Here is a 16,917-nt window from a genome sequence, read left to right on the forward strand (position 1 = left end):
GTCTCTCCAAAAAGGATTTCTTGAAACAGTAATTCATTGGGATTGATACTAAAGGAAGAGACTCTGTTGTTGCTTCTAGACAAGTAGGGACATTTCAAAGGGACAACAGTCAATTAAACTCTGGTCTCTTAACCTGTTTCCTGTTAAAAGCATGCCTTGTCATAAAACACCAGATTACAACCCAAATGGATACATACAGATTCTCCTTTTCTAGAAAGCTTAACTCACACACCTATTAAAAATAACAAAAACTTAGTTAAAAATGGAATGACTTTTAGGACTCTTCACTGTTATATTCCATAGTAATTTGGTGTTCAACACATTAACACCCAAAAAGAAAAGTGACAGTATGGAAAAAATATTTTTCTCATTCCCAATGAGAGCAGAAGATAAATATTATATATGATATCTAATATATATTACACAGGATATTATATATTATGTATAATAAATCAATATATATTGCATATATATTATATATATGGTACAAGTCCTGGGGCTTGAACTCAGGGCTGGGATGCTGTCCCTGAGTAATTTTGTTCAAGGCTATAGTACTCTACCACTTGAGCCACAGCTCCATTTCCAGCTTTTTAGTGTTCTTTAGCTGGTTAACAAAACAACATCTTGGCTATGGTGAATAATGCTGTGATAAACATAATTGTGCTAGTAGTTTTAGTGTGGCCTTATTTATGATCATTTGGGTAAATGCCCAAAAGTGGGACTGCTGGGTCATAGGGGAACTCTATGTGGAGTCTTTTGAAGACCCTCCATACTGCTTTCCAGAGTGATTGAAGAAGTTTACACTCCCACCAACAGTGCAGTAGCATTTCCTTTTGACCACATCTCTTCCAGCATCTGTTGTTATTAGATTTCTTGATTATAGCCATTCTAATTGGGGTGAGGTGGAATTTCAATGTTGTTTTTATTTGCATTTCTTTTATGGTCAGAGATGTTTAACATTTCTTCATGTGTCTATTGGCCATGACCCTCAGTAGATGAATGGATCAAGAAAATGTGATATATATATATATATATATATATATATGTATATATGTATATATGTATATACATACATACATATATACATACATACACACACATAATACTTCGATCAGAAAGAATGACACTGCCCCATTTGTTAGGAAATGGAAAGAGACTTGGAAAAAATCATATTAAGTGAAGTAAGCCAGGCCCAGAGAAACACAGGTCCTATGGTTTCCTTATTTGCAATAATTAGTATACATCTAGGATAATCTTTGCAGATGAGCAGAATAGCTCAATAGGTATGTACATATGGCCATATAAGATGACACTAAGTGAAATGAACTCCAGATATGGACACAAGAGGTTTTTCTTTGTTGTTGTTGCTTTTACTGTACTATGCGATTTTTTGTTTCTTTTGTATGTTCATCCCCCTATGGCACATCCCCTGTTGTCATTATATTCGATTTTGATACTGGTAGTGTATATGTTTATTTGAATTAGGGAAGAGAAGGGAAGAACAGAATGGTGATACAAGGACAAGGGGGAACCAATGCAACACAAGACAACACAAGACAATATGTTTGAAATGATCTGTACAACTTGGGTGTGGGGAAGGTCGAGAGAGGGAAAGTAGGAAAAAAATGAGGGAAGGAGTAACAAGTTTGACAGGAAATGTACTTATTACCTTACTTTTGTAACTGTAACCCCTCTGAATATCAGTTTGACAATAAAAAAATAAAAAACAAAAACAAAAAATCACCCAGCATCTTGGGCTGGCTTTGAACTCTGATCCTCAGATCTCAGCCTTTCGAGTAGCTAGAATTATAGGCATGTGCCATTGATGCCTGGCTGATAAATAATTTCTTAATGTTAACTAACCAAGTTTAATTATATTTACATTTCAACATCTTTTAATGTGTTGAGTTTCATGAAAAGGTTTTATTTAATCTTAAGCCTACAAACAGAAAACTCCCAATTTGTAATAATAAACCTTTAGAATATTTATTTATTTCTGTCTGTACTGGTGCTTGAACTCAAAGCCGTGAGTTCTTGCTTGGCTTTTTCCATTCAAGGCTGGTACTCAGTGACTTGAGCCATATCTCAAGTCCTTGCTTTGTGATGCTTATTTGGAGATAACAGTCTCATAGACTTTCGTGTCCCATCTGGCTTCAAACTGTGATCCACAAACCTGTTTCCACAGTAATTATGGTTACAGGTATGAACCTGTTGTAAACCTTTAAAATTTTTAGAAATCATCTAAGGGAAGCTACAGACAGCAATAAGAGATTTAAAAGAAGATCAAGTTACAGGGCAGATTGTTTCCAAACTTCAGTTAAAGAAAGTCTAGGCAAAAGTTATTCATATCCTCTTCCCATCTCTGTTTGCTTTGGTCTGGTAAATGCCTTCCCAAAACAAACTTATGCTTGATATATGAGGAATAATTATTGAAAATATCCTGAACACATAGTTAAAAAATACAATGCAGGAGGGGGGACCAAGATGGCGATGGGGCAGTAGGGAAACGCCACAGCTCTCTCCAACCAAAAAGAGAGTTCGAGTTCCAACGTTTAATCTCCCCAAGAGACCGACAACAACAAAAAGACGAACACTCAGAGAAAAACCAGAGGTGGAAAATAACAAAAAAAGAAAGAGAGGAAAAGAAGAAATTCAGAACAGAGAAGAGCGAAGACCCCTCCCCCAACCTTTACTGGCCGCGCGGCAGTGCGCCAAGCCGCCGGCCAGCCGGCCCGGCGGGGGCTGCCGGAGCCACAGACACACAGGGGGCTGCTTGCAGATCACCAGGTACCGGATTGCAGAACAGCGGATCGCCAGGAACAGAGAAACCTACCAGCCGGGAGTCTCCACGAGGATCCCACCCCCACCCCTCACTCTCCACCGGAGCGGAGAGGCTCCATCCCGCCAAAGCTGCCCGGCACCAGCAGCGTGACAAAGGGACCTGTCCGCAGACCACCCGCCCAATCGCGATCGCAACTACCGGGCGGGGGACCGCCCAACCCAGCCCGCAACCACCCCAACTGAACTCGGATTGCAACAACAACTGATGACCTACAGGGTGAGTACCCAACAGGGGACAGTGAATCCCTCAAGGGAGACCAGAGCTGGAGGGAATCCCCAGACCCTGACCTACACTCCCTACCCCAACACCCGGACCACAGGACCCACTAAAACTGGGAACTGTTCGAGAGCTCCACCAGCCGGTGGAGCACACTCTGCTGGCCAGGCCAGAGCAAGAGCGCCCCTGGAAGGGAGCTTAAATGCCCAAGCCAGGAACAGCGCCCCTGGGTCAAGACTACCAACAGTAGAAGAAATTTGAACTGTGTCCTCCAGGCTGCATAACCTAGGTGGTATACACATTAGCACAGGCCTAACGAGCGCGCTCCAGGCTGGGGCCGGAACCAGGCCCGGGGACCGGCGCCTGAACAAAGCAAAAAGGGTCAGAAGTGGGGCTGTGGCTCAAATGGTAGGGTGCCAGCCTTGAGCTGAAGAGCTGAGGGACAGCACCCAAACCTAGAGTTCAAGCCCACAACCAGCCCAAAACAAACAAACAAAAACACATCAGGAGCCCATAGCAGACTCCAGTATTTGGGAGAGTGCATCCAGAGCATCTGATCTTCCCAAGAGCACCCGCAGGAGCAAACACAAGCAGTCTAGGCTGCTCAACCCTTCCAAAGGCGGGAATTGCTACAGCAGAGAGCTGAGAATCTTAAGTAAGTCAGAATAGCAGCTGGAAATAGGCTCCCAACAGAATCCAGATCAGGCACAGACTCTCTCTACCAATACAGAATCAGCAACCAAGCAAAGACAGACACACCAAAACAAGATTGAAGAGCAGTCTCCTGAACCCCCATGTGAAAATCACAGAGAAAAATCACAAGGTTTACCACTACCCAGGACAGCAAGCTCACCTCAAAAGCCACCAGCCATGCAGGGGAGAGCCCCAGTGGGAGCAAAGCAGGAATGGAAGACAAAAACTACATCCAAGGGTTGCTGGAGGCAATGACTCAAGAAATAAAGCAAGAAATGGATCAGAAATTGAAAGAGCACAAGGATGAACTATCAAAAGAGATACAGGACATCAAACAAAAGTTGGATGCAAAAATAGAAGCTGCACAAACCTCAGTAAGAAGTGAGATAAACGCCAAATTAGAGGTAATGCATACTGATCTCACCTCATTGAGAGGTGAGATCAGTACTCTGAGAACCAACATTGAATCCATAAAGGGATCCATTTCCACCATGCAAACCACAATAGAAGCCACGGTCAACAGAGTGAATGAAATGGAAGGTAGAGTGTCAGATACAGAAGACAGAATACACCAACTGGACCAAAAAGTGACAGATATGGAAAAATCACTCAAATTAAACCAAAGGGAAATTCAAGAGCAAGCAGATAATGCTAAAAAGTTTAACCTTCGCATAATCAGAGTGGACGAAGGTGAGGAATTCCAGAGCAAGGGAATGCAACACCTATTTAACAAGATAGTCAATGAAAAATTTCCCCACCTCAAAAATGACCATCTTAACTACATCACAAAAGCTTATCGAACACCCAACAAGCAAGATCCCAGGAGAAACACTTCTAGGCACATTATAGTAAAAATGATGGATCTGAATAATAAGGAAACAATCCTGCATGCCGCAAAAATGAAGAAGGAGCTATACTATAATGGGAAAAAAATTAGAATCACTGCAGATCTCTCCACACAAACAATGAATGCAAGAAAAGCCTGGGAAAGCACCATACGAGCCCTGAGAGCCAATAACTGCCAACCCAGACTGATATACCCGGCAAAGCTAGCATTCACATTCGATGGAGAACTGAAAACTTTTAATAGCAAAGAAAAACTAAATGAATACATAAACATTAAGCCAGCATTACAAAGAATTCTAAGAGGGGGGACACAACCTGAAGAAAACAGGAACTGGGACCTGCCCCAAACAGGCATTACTCAAAGTCTAACTGAGCAAGCACAGGAGGAAAGGAAAGAAGAAAAACTTAGGAAAACGGAATGGCAGGGACAACAATGCATCTCTCTATACTTTCTCTTAAGATAAATGGGCTGAATTCGCCAATTAAAAGAAAACGAACTGAGGACTGGATCAGAAAACAAGACCCATCCATCTGTTGCCTTCAGGAGACCCACCTCTCAGCCAAACATACAAACAAACTCAGAGTGAAGGGGTGGAAAAGGATCTACCAATCAAATTCCCCCAATAAGAAAGCAGGTGTAGCTATCCTGATATCTGACAAAATAAACTTTTCATTAAAATCAGTACAGAAAGACAAGGACGGACACTACATATTAATAAAGGGAACAATCCAAGAGGAGGATATAACCATCATCAACTTATATGCCCCAAATATCGGTGCACCCAGATATGTTAAACAAATGCTCTCAAACTTACAGAATAAAATAGATCCCAATACGATAATACTAGGAGACTTTAACATGCCACTCTCACCAAAGGACAGGTCTACCAACCAGAGGATTGGCAAAGAAGCTACCGAATTAAGTGAGGCCATACTTCAAGCGGAATTAACTGACATCTACCGAGTATTTCACCCTAAAACAACACAGTACACATTCTTCTCAGCAGCTCATGGAACTTTCTCCAAAATAGACCATATCATAGTACATGCAAGGAACTTAAGCAAATACAAAGGGATCGACATAATCCCCTGTATCCTATCTGACCACAGTGGAATCAAGCTAGCTCTCAATAACAAAGCATACCGCAGAAATTTCTCTAATACATGGAAATTGAACAGCACACTCCTTAACAAGGCCTGGGTAACAGAAGAGATCAGAGAAGAAATAAAGCATTTCCTACAACTCAATGAAAATGAAAACACCTCACAAAGAAACTTGTGGGACACAGCAAAAGCAGTCCTGAGGGGCAAATTTATTGCCCTCAGTGCCCACATCAAGAGAATGGAGACAGACCAAGTAAATAATCTCATGTTGCAACTAAAACAGCTAGAAAAACAAGAAAAAATGGGACCTAAAGCTACTAGACGAAGCCAGATAACCAAATTGAGAGCAGAGATTAACCAATTAGAAAATCAGAAAACCATAACCAAAATAAATCAAACAAAAAGCTGGTTCTTTGAAAAAATAAACAAAATTGATGGCCCGTTGGCAAGATTAATTAAAAAAAGAAGAGAGGAAACCCATATTAATAGGATTAGGGATGCCACAGGAAACATCACAACACGTACCCAAGATATCCAAACAATTCTAACAGACTACTTTCAAAAGCTATACTCTCTAAAGGAAGAAAATCTGGCGGAAATGGATGCATTTTTAGAGAAATACAGGTTACTCAAACTGAGCAAAGAAGAAGTTAACCAATTAAATAAGCCAATATCCTATAATGAGATACAGGAAGCTATCAAAAGTCTTCCAACAAAAAAAAGCCCAGGACCAGATGGATTCACAGCAGAATTCTATAAGACCTTTAAAGAAGAACTAATACCCATACTCCTCAAGCTCTTCAGAGAAACAGAGAAGGAGGGAGCTATCCCAAACTCATTCTACGAAGCTAATATCACACTCATCCCCAAACCAGGCAAAGACCCAACCAAAAAGGAGAATTACAGGCCAATCTCCTTGATGAACACAGATGCAAAGATCCTTAACAAGATTCTAGCTAACAGAATCCAGAAACACATTAAAAAAATAATACACTATGATCAGGTAGGCTTCATCCCAGAGACACAGGGATGGTTTAACATACGTAAGTCAATAAATGTAATCCAGCATATCAACAGAGCCAAGGTCAAGAATCACATGATTATCGCCACAAATGCAGAAAAGACCTTTGATAAAATTCAACATTCATTCATGCTAAAAGCTCTGGAGAAAATAGGAATAGAAGGAACATTTCTAAAAACAACAAAAGCCATTTATGACAGACCAATAGCCAATATTATACTTAATGGGGAAAAGCTACAACCAATCCTCCTAAAAACAGGAACAAGGCAAGGATGTCCACTGTCTCCACTCCTCTTCAACATAGTCCTAGAACCCTTAGCCAGGGCAATAAGGCAAGAAAAAGGCATTAAAGGGATCCGCATAGGGAAAGAAGAAGTTAAACTATCCCTTTTTGCAGACGACATGATACTATACCTCCACGATCCCAAAAACTCCATCCCCAAACTTTTAGAAATCATCCCCAAACTTTTAGAAGTCACTTCGGCAAAATAGCAGGATACAAAATAAACCCACAAAAATCAGTTGCCTTCCTATACACTGATAACGCACAGGAAGAGAGGGAAATAAAGGGAGCAACCCCATTCACAATAACCTCCCAAAAAATAAAATATTTAGGAATTAACCTAACCAAAGATGTAAAAGAACTATTTAATGAGAACTATAAAAAGTTAAAGAAAGAAATTGCAGAAGACACTAGGAAATGGAAAGACCTCCCATGCTCCTGGATAGGCCGACTTAATATAGTAAAGATGGTGATACTTCCAAAACTAATATACAAATTCAATGCAATTCCTATTAAAATCCCAATGACGTACATCACTGAAATACAGAAAACAGTCCAAAAATTTATATGGAACAACAAAAGACCTAGAATAGCTAAAACAATTCTAGGGGATAAAGACAATATGGGAGGGCTATCCATGCCGAACTTCAAACTCTACTACAGAGCTATAATCACAAAGACAGCATGGTACTGGCACAAAAACAGACCCGAAGACCAATGAAACAGAATAGAAGATCCAGATATAAATCCACAGGCCTACAGCCAGCTGATATTCGACAAAGGAGCCAAAGACATACAATGGAAGAAACACAGCCTCTTCAACCGCTGGTGCTGGGAAAACTGGGCAGCCACATGCAGAAAACTAAAAGTGGACCCCAGCCTATCACCATGCACCAACATCAACTCAAAATGGATTAAAGACCTTAACATTAAACCTGAATCTCTGAAACTACTACAGGACAGAGTAGGAGAGACACTTGAACTAATAGGCACAGGAAGGAACTTCCTGAACAGAGTCCCAGGGTCACAACAAGTTGGAGAGAGACTCGACAAATGGGACTACCTTAAAATAAAAAGCTTCTGCATAGCTAAATCTATCGCAACTAAGCTAGAAAGACAACCAACTAATTGGGAAAAAATATTTACCAGCAATATATCAGACAAGGGGTTAACATCCTGTATATACAGGGAACTCAAGAAACTAATCCCTCCCAAACCTAACAAACCAATTACTAAATGGGCAAGGGAACTAAAGAGGGACTTCTCAAATGAAGAAATAAAAATGGCAAAGAAACACATGAGGAAATGTTCATCATCCCTGGTGGTGAAGGAAATGCAAATAAAGACAACCCTGAGATACCACCTTACCCCAGTCAGAATGTCCCACATCCACAAATCAGCCAACGACAAATGCTGGAGGGGATGTGGAGAAAGAGGAACCCTATTACACTGCTGGTGGGAATGTACACTTACACAACCACTTTGGAAAGCAGTCTGGAGGGTCCTTAGAAAGCTAAAGATTGACCTCCCTTACGACCCAGTCATACCACTTCTAGGCATCTACCCTGAACAACAGGAACCAATATACAAGGACACGTGCACCTCCATGTTTATTGCAGCACTGTTCGCAATAGCTAGGATATGGAAACAACCTAGGTGCCCCACCACAGATGAATGGATCCAAAAATTGTGGTATCTATACACAATGGAATATTATGCAGCCATTAGAAATGACAAATTAATGGCATTTGCAGGGAAATGGATGGAGCTAGAAGGAATCATGTTGAGCGAGGTAAGCCAAGAACGAAGAGACAAACGGTACATGGTCTCCCTGATAAGTGGATGCTAAATCCAAAAGGTTAGGTGATACGACAAAACTAACAGGACTTAAGAAACAAAGAACTCCTGCTCATCTGGTTGAACCACTACTAAATATCCCCATGCTGCTGATCACAAATATGGTATATAACATGTGAACACTGTTATATATTACAGACTGTGGTAGACAATTTGCTCCAGGGAAGTTAGAATGAACTTGTGACTTTGAAATTATGTAATTATTTAATCACAATCAAAAAAAAAAAAAGAACCTCGGGGAAGGGAGGGAGGGAGGGGATGGTAGGGGGAAAACAATGGAGGGGGTAACAATGTTCAAGAGGAAGTGTACTCATTACCTCACTCATGTAACTGTAACCCTCTGTATAGTAGCTTTACAATAAAAAAAAACTCAAAAAAAAAATACAATGCAAATAATTTCTCTGGGCCCATTGCAGTTTAACTTTTTTTCAGGACTTTAGGCCATTCAGTAAAAATTTACAGTTTTCAAATTTTTTACAAATATAACACAAACACTGCAACTGATCTTTCTCACTAGCATACCTGTGTACTGTTTCACAAGAAAGCTTCAGAAAAATTGTGGCTTTTTACTAAAGAATAGAAATACAATATTTTTCACCTCAGTAAACTGATTTCTTTGAAAACTTTTAAAACTCAATTAGAGCCAGGTACCTGTGGCTCACACTTGTAATCCTGGCTACTTAGGAGGTTGAGATCTGAGGATCACAGTTCAAAGCCAGCCCGGACATGAAAGTCTGTGAGACTCTTATCTCCAATAAACCACAGAAAACTGGCAGTGGTGTTGTGGATCAAGTGGTATAGTGCTAGCCTTGAGCTGACAAGCTCTAAGACAATGCCCAGGCCCAGAGTTCAAGCCCCATGACTGTCAAAAAAACAAAAACAAAACTCCCCCAAAACTCAATTCGTTTGAAGTCTGAAGGCTAAAATTTGCTGCCTAGCAAAAAGACAGATGTGTGTGTGTGTGTGTGTGTGTGTGTGTGTGTGTGTGTGTGTGTGTGTGTGTGTGTGTGTGTATGGTACTGGGAATTGAACTTAGAGCCTCTTCATGTAGGGTCATGTACTTTTGTTCAGGCTAGCTTTAGATTACAATTCTCTTAGTTTAGATTTCTGAGTGCTAGTCATTGAGTTTGAACTCAGGGCCTGAGCCCTGTCCCTGAGCTTTGTCTATCAGTTGAGCCACCATGTCACTTTCAGCTTTTTGGTAGTTAATTGGAGAGAAGAGGCTCATAGACTTTCCTGCCAGAGTTGGCTTTGAACCACAATCTTAGGCCTCCTGAGTAGCTAAGATTACAGACATGAGCTAAGGACACCCTCTTTTTAGCTTTTTCTTCATGATCTATAATATTTTATTTAGTATTATTTTTAAATAGTAATTACTAAAGAGTTTTGAGGCATATGAATTTATTTTATTAAAAGGAAAGCTACATAGTAAGCTGTAGGCCTTATCAACGATAGCAAGAAGTTGAATTTCACTTTTTTTTTTACTTACATTAGAGAGGATATCATTATCTTTGCATAAGCTGGTCTAGAGCCATAGTCCTTCTGTCTTTAATGTCTGAATAGCAGTAATTATAGGCAAAAGTAATAGTGCCTAGCCTTAAAGAAAAGGATTTAACCTATAATATAACTGGTTGGTTGACTCAAGTCTTAGCCTTTTCCTATTATATAGTATATGCTCATTATGTAATTTAAAATGCTATGGAATATATGATTCATTCACAATAATCCACAAGTGGATGACTTTGAACAAATATTACATTCACCTTATATAACCAACACTCACATAAAAGATAAAATATTCCCACCCTGGGGCTGGGAAGGTGGCTCAGTGGTAGAGTGCTTGCCTTGCATGCCTGAGGCCCTGGGTTTGGTTCTTCAGCACCACATAAGCAAAAAAGAAAAAAGCCAAAAGTGGCACTGTGGCTCAAGTGGTAGAGTGCTAGCCTTGAGCTGAAAAGCTGAGGGACAGTGCCCGGGCCCAGAGTTCAAGCCCCACGACCAGACCCCAAAAAAAAAAAATATTCTCACTGCCTTAGAAAGTTCAATTCTGTTTCTTTACCATCGATTACATCAACCTGTTATGTAGAATCACTTTTATAATTAAAAATACCTTTATTACAGGTAACAAATATAGCCCCCAAGTCCACACTTCATTCTGCAGTTTTTCTTCTGGTGTGCCACCCCTCCCTCAGCTCCTCACGTATCAGCAAAGCAGAGGATTCTTAAATTTGCCTTTTTCCTCCCTTTCCCATCAAAGCCGTTGGTCATGGATTCAGTTCTTTCTGGGGAGCTGCCCCTGAGTGTTCTACTCTGCTGGCTTCTGAAGGCATAATTCCTTTGAGCATGACAGATTATTTCCTTCAGCCTACCTTTCATTGCCTCTGAACTTCCTCTTTACCCCCAGCTGCTTCATCCATCTTAAACCACTGCAGCCAAATCCTCTTAGCCCGACAGATTTTAACTTTCAGGCTTGCTCATGACCTTTCCAGCTGAGGTGTCCACTGCCTTTCCTGATATACCTGATTGGGATGGAGTTTTGACGTTTTGGCCCTGCCCTTGCTACACCTCCTACCTCTCAGTCATTGTGGTCTCCCTGCTGTGCATGGCTGTTCTTTCTCATCTTCTTTCTATCTTCTAAGCCACGCTGGGGTGAGGGGCCCTCACTATCCAGTTTAGTGCGGCTCCTTCGCTTCTTCAGGTCAGATAGCATCCTGGAAGGTGCTGTCCTTTAAATCTCTGTAAGTGTGTATGTGTCTTCCAAGAACTGATCTCAATTTCCTGCTGTCTTGGCACTGATCTCAGTCTAACCCTGCAAAAGGACCGCTTTTCCTTTCATGCCAGCTTCCGAGCCATTCTTGTTGCCTTTGGGAGCTTATCCAAAAAATATAATTTTAAAGAATCTTTTTAAAATTGCTTCTCTCCAGGATCCTCTGTTCCTCCACCCACTCTCCCCCAGAGTCACACCTAACCTGGCTCAGCAATCTATCACATGCAGCTCAGCGTGGAGACAACCCTCCTTTTGAGAACCTTGACATTAAGGGGGGGTGGAGCCTACCCAGAAGGTCTCCAGAGTTACCCGCAGCCCCTGGTCAGCCACATTCCCTCTGGTGGCATGGATGGGTGAAACCATGTATATACTTTCCCTCAGTGGCTCTCGCCTGGGCCTCCCCTCTGGCCAAGCCATTCAGGTTATTACCTACACTTTATGGTGGCAGTAGCCATATTTAATCTAATTCAGAAGAGAAGCTTGTCTGGTTTAGACTTGATATATAGTTTTCTGCTTTCTGGGTGACTGAGGGTGCCTCAGGCTGCATTTCTTAGAGAAATAGAACAAAACAAAGCTTTATGACATGTTTTTTTCAATTCCAAAAACTTAGAGAGAGAGAGAGAGAGACAGATAGACAGACAGACAGACACAGAGAGAGAATAATGCCAAGAAACAGGAAGGAGGATTGGAGCTGAACAAGGACATGGTGACATTGGTCTGATGGCTGGGAGCCATAGCAGGAGGCTGCCTATTTTGTACACCAAGTATTCATTGACTCTAGGCCACTCTTGAGCAAGAAGATAAGAATAGTCACCACAGGTTTGGCCATGAGAAGTCCTCCTGAACAGTCCTAAACAACAGCCATTTCTCATGGATTTGGGAATGGCTGTGTCATGCTGACATAATCTGGGTGGGTGAGGTACCATGTTCCCCTCAGAGCCTGACAGAATGTAGGCATGAGTAATATGACTGGTAACATCCAGAACACATCTGTGCTGAGAGTCAGGTAGAGGCTGCCTGATTGTTCTCACCCCATGAGCAACACTGGGAAAGGCAGAGCACTCACAGGATGCTGGCATTATCATTACACTTGCTGGGCAGTGGAACTCTACTTATGTTCATCCTCCATGTCTTTCTTTTAGGCAAGGATGGCAAGCCAGTGTTCTCCAGGACTCTTCCACTGCACAAGCATGTAGAGGCACTCTGGCTAGTCATGCAGCACTAAAGCACATTTTCAGGAAGAAGCACTTGTAGCTGGATACCTGTTTATAAGAAGGAAAGGCTGAAATGAATAATCTGTGCATTATTACTGTGAATCAACTGTAGGAAGCTAGGTCTGGGCTCCATCTACTCCTTATTCCTTTTTTGTATATATTTTTATTGTAAAAATACTGTACAGAGGGGTTACAGTTACATGATTAAGATAATGAGTACATTTCCTATCATGAATTGTTACCACCTCTTTGGTTTTCCCCTACCATCCCTTGCCTCCCCAACTCCTCCCTTCCCTACCACCCCCCGAAGTTGTAAAGTTAATTTTCAACATAGTGTCTTGTACATCTCATTGTTACAATGGGTCAACCTGTATCTTTATTTGGTTGTTTCCTTTCCCCTCTCCAAATTAGAAAAAAATGTATATATAAGATGCAGAGCACTGAAATCACATACAGTGAAAATAGGGGTTATACCATAGAGGAAGAACATACAAAAGAAACAAAAAAATCACATGGTACATTATAAATACATTAAAAACAACAGCAAGAAAGATAAAACCTCTTGTGTCCCTATCTTGGGGTTCATTTCACTTGGCATCATCTTACATGGTCATATGTACATAGCTTTTGACTTTTTCTCCTTGTCCTAGACATACACTAGTTATTGCAAATAAAAGAAACCATGGGACCTATGTTTCCTTAGGCCTGGCTTACTTTACTTAATATACTTTTTCCTAAGTCTTTCCATTTCCTAACAAATGAGGCAATGCCATTCTTTCTGATGGAGGCATAGAATTCCATTGTATATATTACTCCTTATTCCTCATTGCTTAGAGGACAAGGCACAATTGCTGGAGTTTGTTTCTTAATACTCCCTTGTGGTCTGTGGTCCTTGCTGGTAATCTGAAATGGGATAAGAAAATGGCCTTGTGGTAGGAATGGGGCTAAATTTGTTCAGAGGTGGTTTGACAGATAAGGCAACAGAATGAGAATGTTCATGTAGTTTATCCAAGGATAAAACTAGGTTCACTTCAAGACCCAAAGCCCTGGGATTTCTAAGTCCTATTGCCTTCTACTATTAGAAAAACCAAAAAGCTAACTAAGCTTATTCTCAGATATCTTTTCTCAGATGTCTGCTTAGTGGAATAACTAGATATTGTCAATCTAAACATATTGTCTTAACATGAGCATATGGCAGGGCAGAGGTCTACACACTTTTTGTTGGAGTAGGGGAGTGCTAAAAACTAGATAGTAAATATTTTAGACTTTGAAAGCCATATGGTTTCTGTCACAAATACTTGACTGTTCTGGTATTGAGAAAACAACTACAGACAGAAGGTAAACAGATAGGATAGCTACATTACTGAGGAAAAGAAGGATGGTTGAATTTGTGCTTCAGATAATTGTTTATCAGGAAGCATCCTTCCTCCTAATCATCAAAAATATGCAAAAACCATTCTTAGCACCTCAAGCTATATTGAAACAGAAAACCAGGATTTGGCTCTGGTTTTACACACTCACATCACAGACACATGAGAATTTTGCTAGGGATTGATAGTGTCTGTGCCATTATGTCTGTTTTATCTAGAAGTATCAATCATAGAGCTCTAGAAAGGAAAAGAATCTATAGGATACATGGTATGTCGGAGGAGGTACAGATTGGTACACATTTTAGAAATCAAAGGTTTGTGAACCAGGACTTCTGATGGCCAAGGACAGGCCAAGATGGATGTTCTATCTCCAGAAAACAATACCCATCATTTGTCTTTTTATTCAACTGAAATACTCAACAGATTTGGTGATGTTTGCCCAGGTTGTGTAGGATGAACTTCTTTACTCAATCTGTTAATAATAACTTCTGAAAACACACTCATGGGTGTACTTCAGCAGTTTGGGCATCCCTTAGTCCAATCAAGTTGACATATAAGATTAACCAGCACATCAACTTTCTGTTAATAATATTGACCAACCTTTCTGTTGATGTTAATTATGAAGATTATTATTTGACCAGGGAAAGAGTTTCTAATTTTTTACCCAGGGAAATAAAACTCAAAAACCTCAGAAACTTATTTAACATATTGACAGTCCTATTTTGCTTGCTAGATGAAGACATTTTGTCAGGAGAGAGATTAAAGTTTATTTGTTGAGATACTTATCAAGGACATAATATCAGCTAATTACTACCAAGAAATGTGTCACATCTAGATTGAAGGGATTGCTACTTAGAGATAGAAAGAGAAGGAACCGAGAAACAATTCTAGGATGATCAGGATCTCTTGTGTTTCTTATAGCCTCAGATAAGAGTTAAGATTATATAAAGTACCCTGAAAAGCAATAAGTCCTGTGCTCTTGTTTGTGAAATAGAATAGTTGTGGTAGGTTTTTTTTGTAAAAAAAAAAAAAGTGGTAATCAGGGTCACTCATATGAGTGAGTAAATATCATATGCAGTCACTGGATTCTGTGTAATTGTTTTATAGCCACATGTAAATCAAGCACACACATTGGCAAATCCAGTCTCTTCTTACAGATGAAGACAAAACTCAGAGGAGTGAAATAATTGTGCCAAAGTCTCGTGGCCAGCAAGAACAATGATATGTGTATAGGGAGAGGGAGAGAGAGAGGTAGGAGGAGGGAGACAAAGACAGAGACCATTGGAGAGTGAGACAGAGCGACAGACAGAGAGAGAAGAAAGAGAGAGGGAGAAGTAGAGAGGGAGAGAGAGAGATGAAATGCCTCCTGACCTTTCTAACTGCAGGAGCACTGTTTTATTTATTAGAACAAGGAAAAGGAAATTATTTATTTTGATATTTAAGTATGAGGGACAATGGAAGGTCCTGATCTTCATCATGATTTTTTTTTTTAAAGAGAAAACAAACTGTATATTTGGTGTGCCCTGGATGACTAGCTTGCTCACCTCTGTTTGAGAGATGCATTGTCCTCTTTGATGAGGTCGATCTGTGTACCACTTATTTCAATTTAACCACACCAGTGTTGGAGCTGTGCCATTTTTTCCCCCAGAAAATGATTAAGACAAACTAGGAATATTGTGAACTTTATCAGGAAAATCAATTCCCCAAACAAGGCAGTGAATCATGATTGATTTTTTCCCCTCTAATTGGTCCCAGAGCCCTGATAGCTTTTCATAAATGGTGGCAAGTTTGCTTTCAGCAAATGCATTTTTTATTTTGCATGGCAACACAACATGCTGCCAAAGCTGATACTGCTCCCTCTCCCCCCCCCCCCCCCCTCAGTGTTTCTCAGTTGTGGATGGTGAGCATCAGAGCTTTCAGACATTTGCTATCTCAATGGCGTAAGGCTTTTTGCTGCTCTGAGTGAATGGCCGCTGTTAGTTGATGGGTTACATAGCTGCAGAGAGGTAGAGACAGGATAGACATACAGAACAGGTGATGCATAGTTGAGCAAATTGCTATGATGTAACTAAGGTGATTAGGAAGCATCAAGCAACAGATTTGCAACCCAAGATGTTTGTGTAATTCATAAGCATGACAGAAGTCAGCAACTTTCCTCCTGTAGGTTACCTGAGCAAGGGAAAGCATATGACCTGGGCTCTTGATCGCTGGCTGAGGCTTCTGAAGGAGGCAGGCTTCATAGAACAGGTAATGATCGCCTATTAGATGTTAGAATGAAGGGAGGCACTGGGCCTGTAAAACTGGGAGAGAGGTACAGGCTAGAGTATTTCCAGATGTCCACACAAGCATCTCAGCTTGAGGCATCCTGCTGGCCCAAAACTTATTTCCGTCTTTTCCTTCTCTTCTTTGATTTCCCTGTATTATTATTACATTTTTCAATTCAGTCTTGACATGGACGTAGTAGTTTTAATTATGGATATGTGGACTTGATGTGATAGAATGTCTATAACAAAACTCATGTTGAAATCTAATGTTCATTGTGGGGTGGTGAGAGGTTCAGGTACAGTCTTTAAGGGCTGATTAGGTCAGGAGGGCTCTCCCTCATGAATGGATTAATCCTTACCTAGATAAACAGGTTAATGGGATAATGGGCCATCTTGGGAATAGGTTGTTTAAAGAAGAGAGTTTAGTTCTCTCTCCTGTG

The sequence above is a fragment of the Dipodomys spectabilis genome, unplaced genomic scaffold (assembly GCF_019054845.1).
Source record: "Dipodomys spectabilis isolate Male_0828 unplaced genomic scaffold, ASM1905484v1 ptg000365l, whole genome shotgun sequence".
Taxonomy (NCBI): Eukaryota; Metazoa; Chordata; class Mammalia; order Rodentia; family Heteromyidae; genus Dipodomys; species Dipodomys spectabilis.